The sequence below is a fragment of the Apium graveolens genome, chromosome 3, assembly GCF_009905375.1.
Source record: "Apium graveolens cultivar Ventura chromosome 3, ASM990537v1, whole genome shotgun sequence".
Lineage (NCBI taxonomy): Eukaryota > Viridiplantae > Streptophyta > Magnoliopsida > Apiales > Apiaceae > Apium > Apium graveolens.
The window spans coordinates 184,533,508-184,549,925 of record NC_133649.1 but is presented as its reverse complement, the minus strand read 5'-3'; positions in this window follow the sequence as shown (position 1 = coordinate 184,549,925).

Sequence of the window (16,418 nt, the reverse complement as noted above, 5' to 3'; positions counted from 1 at the left end):
GGTGGGGCACTGGAAGAGGAACTGCAAGGTTTACCTTGCAGAATTGAAGAAGAAGAAGGGTAGTGAGACTACCGCTTCTGATTCAGGTATGTTCATGATAGAAGTGAATATGTCATTAAATCAAATTTCTACTTGGGTATTAGATACCGCCTGTGGTTCTCATATCTGCAATTATTGCAGGGACCAAGGAGAAGTAGGACTCTTGAAGAAGAGGAGGTGATTCTACTGATGGGAAATGGAGCAAGAGTTGCTGCTGAAGATGTAGAATCATTTCATTTACATATTCCTACGGGCAAGACTATTGTTTGAAATAATTGTTATTTTGTTCCCTCGATTGTGAGGAATATTATTCCCATGTTAGACTTGGCTGGATTTTCATTTATTATTGAGAATAATGAATGTTCTATTCTTAGAGATAATATTATTTATGGACGTGGTACTTTAAATAATGGTCTGTATAAATGTGACATAATTTACTTCAGGTTGAACAAACTAATAAAAGAAAAGGGATGATGAAAATCTCACTTCATAGTGGCACTGCAGTCTCCATTTAGTGGACATGGAGAGAGGGCTGCAGATTTGCTAGGAATGGTACACACAGATGTATGTGGACCAATGTCTACGCAAGCCATGGGTGGATTTTCATACTTCATTACTTTCATAGATGATAGATCTGGATTCGGATATGTGTTTGATGAAACACAAGTCCGAGGCCTTTGAAAAGTTCAAAGAATATAAGTATGAAGTGGAAAAACAACCAAACATAGTATTATAACTCTTCGATCAGATCGAGGTGGTGAATACTTTAATGGAGTGTTTCTAGATTATCTCTAAGTAAATGGTATAGTCTCCCACTGGACTCCTCCAGATTGGTATCTGAAAGGAGAAATCGAACTTTGTTAGACATAGTTCGGTCCATGATGAGCTATGAGAATCTTCCAGTATTCATATGGGGTTATGCATTGGAAACCTCAGCATATTAACTAAATAAGGTGCTTTCCAAATCTGTTACTCAAACTCCGTATGAGATATGGAAAGAAAGGAAACCGAGTCTTAAACACGTTAAGATTTGGGGATGTCCAGCTTATGTCAAGAAAGTTGACCCAGATAAGCTGGAATATCGATCCGTAAAATGTAGTTTTATGGGATATCCTAAAGAGACTTTAGGGTATTACTTTTGCACCGATCATCGGGTGTTTGTCTCCAGACATGCTACCTTCTTGGAAAAGGAGTTTATCCTTGAAGGAAACAGTGGGAGCAAAATTGAACTTGATGAAGTTCAAGAAGCACAAACTACTACGGATCAAGTGGAAACACCTGTTCTGACTAAACAACCTTTTGTGGAACAGCCCATTCATAGATCAGGGAGAGTGTCTCTCCAACCTGAGAGGTATTATGGCCTTGTCATTGAGAATGACAATGAGTTGTCGATCATTGATGATGACGACCCTGTGACCTATAATGAGGCTATGAGTAGTGTTGACTCAGAGAAATGGCATAGTGCCATGAAATCCAGAATGGAATCTATGTATACGGTACATAAAAGATAGATTATAGTAGATGGCCAGGTGGAGACCTATAAGGCCAGGCTTGTGGCAAAAGGATTCAAACAAAGGCACTGGATTGACTTTGATGAAACCTTTTACCTGTAGCCCTGTTAAAATCAGTTCGGATTTTGCTTGCGAATGCTGCTTACTACGACTATGAGATCTGGCAATTAGTCAGATGGTTTTCTTTCCAAGAGAAATGAAAACCTAGTGTGTAAGCTGTTGCGAACCATATGTGGTTTAAAGGAGGCTTCTCGAAAGATGGAACATTCGTTTTGATGAGACAATCAAAGAGTTTGATTTTATCAAAAACGAAGATGAACCATGCGTCTACAAAAGGGTTAGCGGGAGCGCGGTAACATTTCTTGTATTGAATTGAAATAGAGTTGACACACATAATAACATAGCAGACCCACTCACAAAGCTACTTTATGAAAGTCACTTTGATCGTCATAAAGACAAGATGGGTATTAGATACCAGAGTGATTGGCTTTAGTACAAGTGGGAGATTGAAAGGAATATGTCCTAAGTCCAATCATGTATTAGGATTTAGGAATAACTTTTATGTAATCTGTTTTGATTTCATTGATATTAATAAAGACTTGTTTTGTTTTTATTACGGGCTTTATCTATTTAAGTGTTTAAATAAGATATACCATAGTTTAGAGTAAAGCTTTTTATGGATTATGATGAGATCATAATAGTGAGACCTAAAAAGATGATAACTCTAAACTTAAATAGTTCCTGGTCATAGGATTACTAACTGGTAATTAATAATCCGCAAAGATCGGTACATACTATGCTTGCTTCATTATAAAGGATGTCTGTTCTCATAGACATTTGTGTGGTGACACTATAGCTAGTATGTAGGTGCTTATTATAGAATAAGTTCACTGAACATGACTCGCACAGCTGAACAACTGATGGAGTTCACTCACGTGTCAGCAGTTGTTAACATAGTGATAGTTGTACAAGTATCCTTAGACTTGAGGTCATCATAGTCATCTTGTGTACACTGAACTATGCTTTGGTTTAGTTCTTAGTCTCCAGGGACAATTATTAGGGCTCTTCTGGGTATAGGAATTAGTACACGAAGATAGTGTATGATCAATAAAGGATCTACCCCTTCCAGTGAAGGAAGCGAATGTTCAAGGCTGATCCACTTATGCTAGTTCAGGAATCTCTGGCCAGAGTAAATAAAATTAGAAAGGAGTTTCTAATTTGCATAGAACTACGCATAGTAAATGGTAAGCAAAGTGATTGAATTAGATAGGCTTGACACGAGATCCATGCCTTGTATTTAATCGGGACATTGTAGGGTAGAAGAAGTTTATTGTACGGTAACTATTCACTGAATAGGTTTTTGGTATTCTAAGCAGTGAATTCATATTATCCGGATAGTCGTGATATGCTGAGAAGTATCCCTCACGATGTAGAATAAATGTGATTAATTAATTAATCATATTTAATAAATTAGAGAATTTATATAAATAATAATAAAATAGTTTTATTATTATTTATTTCTACTACCGGCTTAATATTGAACCTACAGGGTCACACCATAAAAAAAGAATGATTTAATGGTGGAGGAATTAATTAATAATGGCTAATAATTATTTATTTATGAAATAAATAATTAAATGGCAAATTTAATAATTGATTAAATGAGATTTAATTGATTATAAATTAATTAAGAAAAGTTTTTAATATTATTAATTAAGGATTTAATTTTTGGAAATTAAATCAAGAGAGAGAATTATTTCTAAAGTGTTTAGAAAAATGATTAATAATTAAAAGGTGTTTTAATTATTAATGAGAATAATAAATGGGATAATAATAATATTATTTATGGGAAAATTTCAGCTGAAAATTTTACCTATAAATACACTATTATAGACCCTATTTTATTCTAACCCACATCGAACCCGAAAACCCAAAAAGTTTGGAAAACCCAATTTTCTCCACCTGCTTTCTCCTCCTTAACATCGTTTTCTTGGTGGATACCGGTGGAGTGCTTCACACTTGAGGAGCAACTGCTAAGGATCTCTGATCGTTGTCTCCGAATTATTTTAAAAGGTTAGATTCGATCCCTCGAATTTTTATTCACGATTTATATGCTTTTATTTGGATTTTGTATGTGTAAAAGTGTTTTACCATGACCCCACTGCGTTTAAAATCCAACAATTAGCCTTTTTCCCTTTCTTTGCGTGACTTGATTCTCCTGAAACAAAGTTCTTGGAAACAGACCCATACTTATCATTTAGCTTGGTTAATTTGGCTTTGCTAATGGGTTTGCTTACAGTCGACGGATGAGGATTTTTATCATTCGACGGATAACACTTTTTGTTATCCGACGGATAGTCCTCATCATCCGTCGAGTCTACATCTGTCAGCAACCCATCTACCAAAATAGGTTCTAGTTTCTCCTTATTTTTTTTCCAGGCTTCATCACAAAAGGACTCAATTCCTTGAACTTTGGTGATTTGAGCATGAACATCTCTGGATGTTTTCCATGCTTTAATCACCTCTTGTTCACGATCGAGCTGCTTCTTTAAAATTTCTTCCTTTTTCAAGGACTCAGTTAATTCATCCTCGGCAATCCTACACTCAATTTTTAGTTTCTCAAACTCAACAAACTGAGACTCAAGCACATTATTCCTCTCACTCAAAAACAAGTTATTTTCTTTGATTTTAGCATTTTCTTTAGTGAGGGACTTAAGTGTAACACGCAAATGATATATTTCTGTAGACATGTCATTTATGGCATCATTACACTCAGCTTTAGATAAATGTGTAAGGTTTGTAGTGATTACCTGATTGCTTGAGGAACTTGTCTCTGTTTCATCAGACTTGGCCATTAGAGCTAGATTGACATAGCTGACATCTTCATCTTCATCCAAGCCATCAGCTGCCCAGTCATTCTCTTGTGTAATAAAAGCCCTTTCCTTTTGTTTGAGTAGATCAAAGTATTTTTGCTTGTAATCTATAGACTCAAATCTTTTATTACTGGAATCTGACTTTCTACACTCATTTGCAAAATGCCCTGCCAAGCCACATTTGAAACACTTGAATTTTGATTTATCCACCATGTTTCTATTTGTCTTGGCAGCTCCAAATTTCTTCTTGAACTTGAGCTTGGCAAATCTTCTTGAAAGGAATGCTAGGTGCTCATCAATTACCTCCATGTCATCTTGGCTCAATGAATCTTCATTTTCTGCAGCTAGCCCCTTACCCTTGCTTTCACAGACCTTTGAAGTTGATTCCACAGCTTCCATCTTCACTTCCTTCTCCTTTTCCAGATCAGCAACTAGTGCAATGGATCCTCCTTCCTTCTTTCCTCTCTCCATTCTTTCATCCTGCTCTATCTCAAGCTCATAGGTCTTCAGAATGCCATACAGTCTCTCCAAAGTAAACTCCTTATAATCTTGTGAGTTTCTCAATGAGACTGTCATTGGTTTTCATTCCTTTGGAAGAGATCTGAGAAATTTCAGATTGGAGTCTTTAGTCTGATAGACTCTTCCATGCAACTTAAGAGCATTTAGTAGTTTTTGGAATCTACTAAAAATGTCAGTGAGTGACTCACTTTCTTCATTACGAAAATGCTCATATTGCTGAATCAGGAGCTGTATTTTATTTTCTCTTACGTGCTCAGTACCATCACAGATTATCTGTATTGTGTCCCAAACTTCCTTGGCAGTCTTGCAGTGGATGATGTTATCAAACATGTCTGCATCCACACCATTGAACAGAATGGTCATGGCCTTTTTATCTTTCCTGACTTGTTCAATGTCAGGATCAAACCATTCATGCCTTGGCTTTGGAACATATGGCTCATTTCCTGTTGCAGCTCTCATTGGAACATAAGGGCCTCTTTCTATGCAGTCCACATAGGCCTCATCTTGAGAAAGCATATGAAGATGCATCTTTACCTTCCAATGATGGTAATTATCTTTATCAAGAAAAGGAATCTTGACTCCAACATCTTTCTTGTTCATCTTGCTGAATTATTTTGATCTTTAAACTCTTTGTAGATTAAGAGCTTGCTCTGATATCAATTGTTAGTCCCTTAACAATATAGCAAGAATTACAGAAGGGGGGTTGAATGGAATTTTTGAACCTTTTTCTTGAAATAAAAATGTTCAACTCGATTATAGATATATTTGTTTTGATTAGCACAATGCGGAATGTAAACTTGAATGAATCAAAACATAAGTAATTAAAAACAAGAGTCTTTAAAAACTTTCTAGTGGATTTAAACAATTCCACCAGAGATATATATAATATATCGAGAGGACTCTGTGTGCAGAAATGCTCACAGCTGCTTACAAAGGGAACTGCTGAGAATACAGGAAATGCTAAAGATTATGCTTACAAAGATTTCTCTATTTTTGTGTTTCTCAGCTATATCAGTTGTTTTTCTATTTGCTACTCTCTTGGTTTATATATTACCAAGATTACAAAGTCAAACAGACTAAACAAATATAAAATCTAACAGTCTTAATCTTTGCTGCTTTTTGTCCTCTATTACCCAGTTAATGGGCTTCCACAATGTGTTTGTATCCAACTCGACGGCTGTGTGTCAGCTTTCACTGTTCAACTGATGTTTGAATTCTTGATATGATCATCCGTCGACTTTCAGATCATCCGTCGATGACTTGATTGATCATCTGTCAACTCCTATATTAAACATCCGTTGATAGTCATTTGATCATCCGTCGAAGGCTTTGTTAATCATCCGTCGGTAGCTATTTTGGCACTTGACTTCATTTCACTTATACAGAATTAAAAGACATTGCTTATGTATAATTAATCAACCTATTCTGCATATCTAGTTAAAGTCAACATGATTTATATGCTACTACAGATTCTATACAAAGGTGCATACATCACTGTGCTATAATCTTATTATTACATAAGCTACTCACTCGATGGATAATTAGTTAATCATCCGTCGGGACTATAATGAGTCATCCGTCGGGACTATAATTCTTATCCGTCGAGTGCTACATAATTTCACTAAGTAAAATCTACTTAGATGTTTTGTTTTGGTATTCATCAAGTACATAACATATTCACAACACAAGTCAAAACCCTTCAAATCATAATTCATTACAAGTACTAACATAGATCCATCAACAAACATCTTTTAAACCACCAAAACTAACTAATACACATGGATCTTACTTACACAAACATGGATCTAACTTATATAAACATGGATCTAACTTTAATTTCACCAAATCATCCAAAAACTCATTAAAAATCAAAGTCAATGCTTGGGTTTGAGAGATTATTCCTTCCTTGGAGTGAACTAAGTTGCTAGGGAGCCTTATGACCTTGATCAATCCTTAAACAAGCTTGGATCTCACAAAAATCAAGAAAACACAAAGTTAGTTTCTTGAAGATACTATTCATCAAGAACTTTGATGAATTAATTAGCTTAGATAAACATGAAATCTTGAGCTCAAACTTATGGCTCATCTAAGTTATGAATTATGGAATCTAATGAAACAAACTTCTTAATTTTTGAAGGTGTGTAGCTTGAGTTTTAAAAAATTCCTCCTTGCTTTAAGAAGAAAGGCCAAAGAAAATGAAGGAGAAGAAGAAGAAAAAAAGCTTCTTGATTTGTGTTTTGATAATATGTGGTGTTTAAGGCTTGGTTACCCTTAACCTTGGCTTTAATCATGGTTACTTTGCTTGGCAAGAATTCATCCACACAAAATATCTCTTTAACCTTGCTTACCTCATCATCACTATGTCACTCTCATGCCACATGTCCTTATCTTGTGGTTTGATGATGTCATAATCCCTGGCTTCTTACACAAACTAATCTCTTGGTCGCTTATTTGTTTTATGGTTCGCTTAACTCTCGTTCTCATTAATCGTTTGAGGGATCATATCCGGGATCTTATTACTTGGACTTCTTTAATGATCCTCTCTTATAATCCTTGAATTTAAATCCTTGTAATCATGTTACCTTATACTCAATTCTTTCGGTATCTTGTAGATTTTCGGGAAAAATAAGAGTGTCTGAATTCGAATTCTAACAACCTTACATACACTTATATACTTTATGGAATACTAATACGATCTCAGAATTTCCATAACATTTCTCATATATAGTGTGGTCTGATAATTTTACTTAGTCAGCAAAATCAACAAAAGTTACCATTCATCAAGGTTTCAAAAATTTCCAAAAATTGGGTTATTACAACAGTTATCAATTAATTATACAAATTAGTTTTCACTTTACACAGATCTTATTTTAAAAACTCATACTTGACAGATAAGTGATGTGAGATTAAGAGTTCTAACATATACTTTGTTAAACAACAACAATTCATATGGGCTCTTCTCGAATAAGCAAACAATCATTCAATATCAGAGAGAGTACTGCCTATTCACAGATACAACTTTGTTTATTCAATTTAACCAAAAGAACATAAATTATTATTTATTTTTAGTCCACAATACAGAGAGCACATAATTTCCTAACTTCCAAAAGCTATTAATTAAAGACCATAAGCCCCTTAATCAAGTGCAAGAATTGATTTTTTTTTCAGTTTATTCATTCAAATAGTCATACCCTTAACTTGAGTATATATTAAAAACAATTATGCACTACATGCCAGTCTATACTCTCTACTCGAATATACCAAAACCAACAGTCACAGACTATATTCACTTAAGTATATAAGATTAATCAAATTCGAATGATAGAAAAACTTAACCACATTCAATTTTTAATTCGAATGTATCAAATACAACATGAACTCTATTCGAATTTAACTCAACTATGTCACAAGTAATATACAATAATCAAATTCAACTCAACCAAGTAACATTAATATAAATTATAAGCACCAGTCATAATCCACATCCAAAGTTCATGTTCTTAATTCGAAGAGAAATGAATCAATAAATCAATTCGAATACAGATTCACAGGGTTCCAAATGTGAACAACACATTTTCATAATATTTAAGGGACTAATTTATGAATGAATTCATACCTGATCCTAAAGAATGGCCTAACTATTAGGTCTTACCTGGTTGACTCAGTCGCGGACTGAGTCAACATCTGATCTATCGAGTTATGCCACATGGCAATTTTATAGCTTTTTTGTGTTGTTTTTCCAACAGTTTCTCAAATCTTCACCTGTAATCAAGCTCAAAAACACGCTAGGGTTTCAATTTGTTGATTGGAATTGGAAAAGTGTATATATATAGATCAAACTATTGAATGTTTGATCTGATAATTCTCAATCGATCTATAATTAAATCGTTGATTTTTATCATCAAAATCACTTGATTTAACCAACCCGAACTCGAAAGTTCATCAATCGTTCAAACGATTGATGATTACTGAAAGATAAAACTTTAGATAGTGATAATTCTTAAACAATTTCATTGAAACATGAAGAAATTTGATAGAAAATTAGTTTTTAGGGTTTGATAGAAGAGAGAACTGATGCGGCGAGAGAGAAAGAGAGTTTTGGGGTTAGGGTTAGAGAATACACTGTACAAATAGAGTTTATATATATATATATATTGTATGTTAAAAGGCTAGGATTTGATCAAATAAACGATCAACGGTCCATATAAAAGCGTTTTGTCATACTGGGCTTAAAAACATGAAATGGGTTGGGCTTTTTCTTAATATGCTGGGTTTTTTTTGAAAATAGATATATATTTATGTATATATTTTTAGAATATATATAGGCTTAGATAATGAATTGGGCCGGATAGATTTTTTTGTTTGGGCTGGTTATAATAAAAATTAATCTAGAAAATATAATATTTTTATAAAACTATTTTTCAAAATATCCATATATATATAATAATACTATATATTGATATATAATTATATTTTATGATGAAAAGCCTTTATAAATCTCACTGAGTAAAAATCTTTAATTGAAATATTTATTTTCCCCGATTAATCGAGGATATTTAAAATCTCATTAAATTTGATCAATAAATTTTTTTATTGACAAATCAGAATTTACGAGACTTAATAACTTGATCGGGAAAATATTTTTTTCTTGAGATGGCTTAAATAAACTCAGAAGATAGATAATATGAAATTTTTATTGTCTATCTATTTTATTAATTCCAGCATTCCTAAATCCAGACGGAGTTTAGTGAATCTTTCAGAATTCAATGGATTTGTGAATATGTCAGCGAGATTAAACTCAGTTACTATATGAGTCATTTTTATATCGCCTTTATTGACATGATCACGTAAGAAATGATGTCTTACATCTATATGTTTGGATCTTGAATGTAATACGGGATTTTTCTAAGATCAATAGCACTCGTGTTATCACATAAGATTGAGATCACATCAAACTTTATATTATAGTCAGCTAGTGTTTGCTTCATATATTCAGCTTCTGTTCACTAGATGGATACGAAATTTTGTTTCTTTAAAAACCAAGAAACTAGGCATCCACCGAGAAACTAACAAGTACCACTAGTACTTTTCTGTCGACTAAATACCCAGCATAGTCTGAATCAGAAAAACATACTAGGTCAAATGGTGTTCCTTTTGGATACCAAAGACCAACATCAGTGGTTCCTTTAAGATATCTCAATATCCTTTTTACTGCTGATAAATGATATTCTTTTGGTGCTACTTGAAATCTAGCACACTTACATACACTATATTGAATATTGGGATGACTTACAGTGATATAGAGCAAGCTACCAATCATTCCCCAATATTTCTTTGTGTCTACAGGAATTCCTTTTGGATCTTCCGTTAATTTATTGGATGTAGACATAGGAGTAGAGATGGGTTTGGCATTATCCATTTCAAATTTTTTCAACATCTCTTTACGATATTTTGATTGAGAGATATGGATGCCTTCATCAGATTGCTTTATTTGCAATCCTAAAAAGAAATTTAAGTATCCCATCATACTCATCTCAAATTCTTTACTCATATTATCAGAGAATTCTCTATATAGTCTATCATTTGTTGAACCAAATATGATGTCATCTATGTAGATTTGTATGAGCAATATATCATCTTTTTTATTGCATTGTAAAAAAGGTTTTATCGGCCGTTCCCATCTTAAATTTATTTTCTAAAAGGAACTTGCTCAACCTTTCATACCAAGCTCTTGGAGCTTGTTTTAACCTATATAGAGCTTTATATAATTTATAAACATTATATGGATGGTTTGCATCTTCAAAACCGGGAGGTTATTTTACATATACTTCTTCTTCTAATATCCCGTTTAAGAATGCAGATTTCACATCCATTTGGTATACTTTGATATTTTTATGACATTCATAATCCAATAGCATTCAAATTGATTCAATTCTTTCTACCGGTGCATATGTTTCATCAAAGTCTATACCTTCCATTTGGGTTTATCCTTGTGGGACTAATCTCGCTTTATTTTGAACTACCGTTCCATTTTTATCTAATTTATTTTGAAATACCCATTTTGTACCAATTATAGAGGTATCACGTGGCTTTTGGGAAAATTCCCAAACTTTACTATGAGAAAATTGGAGTAATTCCTCTTGCATTGCAGAGATCCAATCCTCGTCTAATAAAGCCTCTTTCGCGGTCTTAGGTTCTATCTGAGATAGAAAGCTAAGATGATTCACAACGTTTTGAACTTGTGACCGCGTTTGAACTCCATTCCATAAGTCTCTAAGAACATTATCTAGTGGATGACTTTTTATAGTAGGAATTGTTTTTGGGAAGTTCATCTTCCTTTTCGTCTATTTCTAATGGATTTTTGTGAACGGGAGTCCCGATATCCATATTTCCGAATTATCCAATAATATTTTCAATATCATCTTGTTCAACATTTTCTTGGTCAACAAGATCTTTATATTTCACAGGTGGTTTACTTTCATCAAATGCCACATTCATTGATTCTTCCACCACGAGCGACTTTAGATTAAACACTCGATAAGCTTTACTATTATTCGAATATCCAAGAAATATACCTTTGTCCGATTTCGGTTCAAATTTTGTAAGGTATTCATTTAAATTTAATTTGAAGCATTTGCTTCCTAAAACTCATAAGTAACTTAACTTCGGAGTATTGCCAAAATAGAGCTCGTAAGGAGTGTTTTGCTTTATAGGTCGTAGCAAAACTCGATTAAGAATATGGCAAGCCGTTGACATAGCTTCGGCCCAAAAATATTTAGGTCGATGATATTCATTTAGCATTGTGCTAGCCATTTTTTGGAGTGTTTTATTTTTCCGTTCAACTACTCTGTTTGATTGTGGAGTATATGGAGTGGAAAAATTATGTGTGATGCCATGTTCATCACAGAAGTTGGTAAAACTGGAATTCTCAAATTCTTTACCATGATCAGTCCTTATATAGACTATGGTTTTATTTTGTTGATTTTGAATCCTTTTACATAAAGAAGAGAAGGATTCAAAAGTGTCACTTTTAGCTTTGAGAAATTCCATCCATGTAAATCGTGAATAATCATCTATGATTACCAATGTATATAAGCAACCTCTGAGACTTTGTATGGGAACCGGACCAATAAGATCCATATGTAGTAGCTCAAGAGGTCTTGAGGTAGATACCATGAATTTTGCTTTGTGAGAGGCTCTAATTTGTTTACCAATTTCGCAAGCTTCACAAGTATGATCTTTATGCTAGTTTAGTTTTGGTATACCTCGTACATGGTCTTTATTTGATATATTCTTTATCAACTTCATGTTGGCATGTCCTAATCTTCGATGCCATAGCCATGGATCATCATTTATAGTGATTATGCATACACTCACTTGCTTGCTCATGTCACATGTATAGACATTCTTATTTCGAGGGCAAGTAAGGACCAACCTTCCGGAATTATCTAGAATTGAACAATGAGTAGTGTAGAAAATTACATTGTATTCATTGTTGCATAGTTGAATGATGGAGAGAAGATTTTACTTTAATTCGGTGACTAATTGAATGTCAGAAATTTTAACTTTATCATTACCGATATCTCCGATGCCGACAATATTTCCTTTGCTATTATTTCCAAATGTTACGTTCCCCACGGTGACCCTTTTAATATTGTTCAAGAGTGACTTATTTCCGGTCATATGTCTTGAAGACCCACTATCAAGGTACCATATGTCTTGTTTCGTGGCAAGATAAACCTACAAAACCGATTAATTAAATTTATAGTACAATATCATGCATAACATTTGATTTTTCATGAAAGAATCTAGGCATAGTATACTTATCATTAGGCACATAAAAATTTCTTGATGCATAATTCCCAGTTTGAGGTTGATAATACCTAGAGCTATCATAAAATCTGGGTGGATCATAATAAACAATATGTCTATTATTAGTATGGTAATTAGCATACACATTCCTATTAAGAGGTTGTTGTCTTCTAAATGCATTACTATTGACATGATATTTTATGTTTCTATTTTGAAATATGGGAGGTTGATGAGACCTTGGTTGCCTTTGATCTTATATTTCTTATTCCTGTAAGGCTTTCGTTTATCATCTTTCTTGTATGGTTCCTTGCGAATCCATACATGCTTCCCCTTACTTTCACCATTCTTGAATTTGCAATATTGAACGGTATGTCCAATCTTATTGCAATATGAACATTTATATGATGGTGATTCGGGTGAAGTCTTTCTTGATGATACAAATCTTCGAGGATTCCTTTTTGGAGGAGAATTCTTATCATATCCCAAACCTTCATGAATATATGAGGTTTTTGTATGTACCATTTGATCCAACATCTTATTTCCTTTTGTAAACATTTGAATGACAATTTCAATATTTTCATTATCTTCCTTTAAGGTATCAATCTTATTGTTAAAGAATCTTTTTTGATCCTTAACTTGAGCTATGAGCTTATGATTTTCTTCTTTTAACCTTTGAGCTTCAATTGTAAGCTCATTGGTTTCTAATAGCTCTTTTTCTTTATCAAGATTTTCTTTAGAAGATGTTTGAACATTTGATTCATTTTGAATCTTTAAGTTCAATAGATCGACGTGAAGTTTATATATATTATCATTCTATTGAATCTTTTCACGTACCATTACTTCTTTTTGAAGAACTAGTGATATATTCTCCGTTTCAAGATTGAGTATATTTTCTCTAAGTTTTTTTACCTCAATCTTGATAAGATGGTTTTGGATCTTTTAAAGAAGTAATCTCATTTTCATCTTGGACTCTTAAGTCCATCATCTGAGTATACTCTTTATTTTGAGTATGATGCATTTCTTCTACTTTCATTTTCTCGGACCAAAATAGGTGAAGCCTTCTTTAAACAACTTTATATTTATCTTTATAGTCTACTACAAGTTCAATTAAATCATGCTTATTCATATCTATAAGGCATACGTTGGATTTATCTAATAATAACTTAATTAAGATGTAGTTAGATGTTACCTCTTGATTTGTAGTGGAGACTTCCGTTGAGGTAGTTTCATCTTCGAGAGCCATCAAGCATAGATTAACCACTTCTTTACTAGATTCCATAGCTTCTTCATCTTCACTTAAATCCCAACCATTTTCAGCCACGAGACTTCGTCCTTTTGAAAGTTTAGGACATTCTCTTTTGTAGTGACCGGGTTGTTTACATTCGAAACACACATCTTGTGTTTCCTCCAGATATGCATCTTTTGGTTTTGGAGGAGTGTACACGGGATGATTAGTAGACACATTGGCATTACTATAAATGTTCATATTTTGATTGTCTTTGTCTTTGTTGTTGTGGCGCCCTCCAAACCTGGGTCAAAAATTTGGGGTCCACAACACACATACACCATATATATATAAACCTGCTTATAACAATAATAAAGAGAATATTAATAATATGCAGTGACCCTACTTACCAACATCCACGGATCGCAACAGGTTTAAGTTTGCACACAAGCGACACACACTTATATTACAAACGCCCAAATCCCAACTATTCAAACTTACAACTGAATATTTAACATTCTTACAAACTTCCAAATTTAAATATTATAAAAGTCTTCAGCTAGCTTAATCCGCTTAACCTGGAATCCTAGCTCGTGCACTTGGTTGGGGATCCTCGCTACCAATAGATTCCTTCTTAACTGGAAAAGAACATAAACAGAATCGCACAAATGAGCTAACTAGCTCAACAAGTCACATTGACAATACGAAGATCAAATAATGATCAAGTGAAACAATTTAAGGTATCAAGTTTATGGTTAAGCAATGATTTAGAATTAGATATTAATTTTTCATTTTAAAAACCAAGGTTAGGCTGCTGATCAGTCACGCACTAACCCCGAGCAAGGCACACAACTCTGCTCTAATTACTGGATCCATGGCACACATTGGCCTAACTTGACCACCAATCTGGTTTAACAACAAATATGGTCCACATTTTATAAAACAATCCAATTTTATAGAAATAACTGAATAAACAATGTAGAGCAATAAAAAGAATCATAAACAATATTGGGTTTCAAACATAAGATGGTTTGTAATCTTCACAAGGATGCAATATGGCAATTACAAGGATTGGCTATCAGCCGGTACAAGAATTAGATAACAAAAGAATCAAAGTCTTGTGGTTATAAGGATTTGGTCTTTCAATTTATAAGGTATAAAGGTTTGAGAGTTTTAAAAAATTTGGTCTAGTGACTGGTATTTAGATTGTATATATTTGTGGAGTATTATTGTATATCTGTGATTCATATCCGGGTATTTAATAATCAATGGTTCAGAAAGAATAAGGCTTACGGCTCAAAGATCAATAAATGGAATCAAGGTTTAGGGTTCAGTGCTTCAAAGCACTTGCAGTATGAAACAGAACTAATAATTACTCGCAATATATCTTGAGAAGGTTCAGAACACTTGCCTCGTCTTAATCTGCTAACACTTCACCGGCTTTCAATCACTACCTCTTATTCGCCAACTATCTGATTCCCTTTCCTATGTCTTGCTTCTTCTGCTCAGACACCACAAGTATCTATTAATATATATCTCACTTGATTCCATTCGGCATAAGCTTCTATCTACCCTTCGTTTCACCCAAATTCGATTTACGGATTGAAAGTTACGATTAAAATAGTCAAATGATATAAATATATGCATATAACACATCAATCAATTCACATATAGCACATAACACATAAAATATTCGATGAAAATACTTTTTCAAAGAAGATTTGATGTTAAAATGATTTTTGGATGTTTAATACGAATTTTTAAACATTTTTCGGAATTAAAACAGGCCGTTGAATCATTTTAAAACAATAAACAGAGCTGGATTGCCCCAATTTGGCTATAAAATCATTTTATAATAATTATCGAGCCTTCAAAACATTTTAAAATTATATTTTAAAACTCGAAACTATATTTCGTAATTTTTAAATCAAAATAAATAATTAAATCTAATTATATAATTAATTACAATTAATTAACAATTAATTGAATCAATTAATCAATTAATTTTTCATACTAATTGACCAATTAACTAATTAATTATTAACTAAAATTTATTAACTAATTAATTCAGATTTAATTTTAAATTAAAATAAATTTTCAGAATTAAAATATTGATTTTTGACATTTTAAAATAATTAAAACAATTTCTGAAAATAAATATAAAAAGGAAAAATAATTTTTGAAATTATATAAAATAGATATCAAATTTTTATAACTTCTGAAAACTTCATGGACTAAAACGCAAATATCACAAACTCAGGGGGTCAAATGGAAATTTTGCCATCGTCCCCGCCCTGTCGCCGGCGGTCGCCATTAACGGCGACCCCGAGCTCGCCGGGAAACTTCAATCGATTCCAGAACTCGATCAAATTCACAGGAGTTCATCTACACTTCTCCAAGAACTCATTTATGCAATCAAATCGTGTTAACAGTCAACAA